This window comes from Schistocerca gregaria, chromosome 1 (genome assembly GCF_023897955.1).
Source record: "Schistocerca gregaria isolate iqSchGreg1 chromosome 1, iqSchGreg1.2, whole genome shotgun sequence".
NCBI classification, from domain to species: domain Eukaryota; kingdom Metazoa; phylum Arthropoda; class Insecta; order Orthoptera; family Acrididae; genus Schistocerca; species Schistocerca gregaria.
In genome coordinates, this window is record NC_064920.1 from 561,485,014 (window position 1) to 561,486,614 (window position 1,601).

Consider the following 1,601-nt stretch of genomic DNA (forward strand, 5'->3'; position numbering starts at 1 on the left):
TCCATCTGTGGTAATTTGACTGAGGCCACATATCACCCATCATAAAATACTCGAACCAATGTCCGACTTTTCGTCACAGGAGTCAAAGTATATCCTGCAGTGTGAGTAATAAAACATCCAAATAATTACGGCGTAATTTCTTTTTTTTGCAGATGTTAGAGTATTCGAACATGACATCCCATGGGTCTGAGGCGTACACGGAATAGAAAAGAGGGAAGGTAACAAATGTGATTTTGTATTGAGACGTTTCTCGCGTTCTGACTGGCGTTCGCATTCAATATTTCCCTTTGACTTATCTGTCACCGTACGACACGTTCGCGTACTTTCGCTTACTGGAGGACCACCCCGTTCGCTATCCAGTCTCCGACAGCTGCTTTCCACCTTATGAATAAAACACCCCAGTGCCGTCCCTCATGTAAATCAAATGGAAAAACTCTGTATGTAGACCGGCGAGGTGCGGCGTCTTCGGCCAGCAGCCGGCGGCAGGTTCTCACTCAATCCGTATTGGCAACTTCCCCGGGAGAGCGCACGTTTTATTGGTTACACGAGTTCTGAGCATGGCTTCCCTCGTCATACGGATCACCTAGATCTCTTCATCGTTGTGCTATCCTTCGGGTAAATTCACTACGTTTACCTATTTTCATTAGGCTCTCATGTCACGTTATTTTCCCTTTCCGTATGGTACACACAGAAAGTTTCGTCTCGTCTCACGATACTTAGTCCATAATCCAGTAAACAGATCTCCGATGTATTCTACAATGTTGCGAAGTGCTTTCATAGCTAAAGTTGATCTGTTACAGACCAGTGGGACCGGTTTTACATTTGTATTTTATGACCGTGTTGAAGAATCGTAACCTCTTTTGCCTCATCAGGTACCGTTGGAAAGAATGCAAATAGCAGCGTTGAGGACATCCACTCGCTCTCTTCGTCCACTGAATCCAGACCTGAATAGGCTCGCACCCACGTTTATTGAGAATTTTAAAAAAAATGTACCTTTACAGAGAAAATCAGCTGAGTGGCCACTGAGGGCGTTGCCAAACTGGAAGGTCACTCTCCTATCCTCTGTGATCACACCACAGGAGGACTGCAAAAGCATACGCACCCGTCTTGCTTCGGATCACGTTCAAATGTCGTCAAAGGCCTTGAACGGTCACTAGTGGTTCCACTCTGTACCCCAGAGAGAAAATTGTGGTTGTGTGGCACTCCACAGGGATGATATTGCGTCCAGTAGCGTTAGAGGGCCGTGACGTCCGTCGAGAAGGGCTGCATTACCCAGCATGTGTCAACAGTGTCAAAGGCTGTCAAGGACGTTGCCCTGTCCTCCTCCTTGTTAGTGTTTTCCAAATATTACTTCACTCGACGATTCTTCGCAGAACACCCTCATTCCTTACCCTCTTAGTCCAGCTAAATTTCAACTTAATTCTGTAGCACCACTTCTCAAATCCTTCGAATCTCCTTCGTTCTAGTTTACAATCAGTCCATGTTTCACTATCATAAAGCGCTGTGCTGTAAACATGCAATTCTCAGAAATATCTTCCTCAAATTGAGGCCTATATTTGATACTAGTAGACTTCTCGTGGCCAGAAATGCCCTTTTGCCAT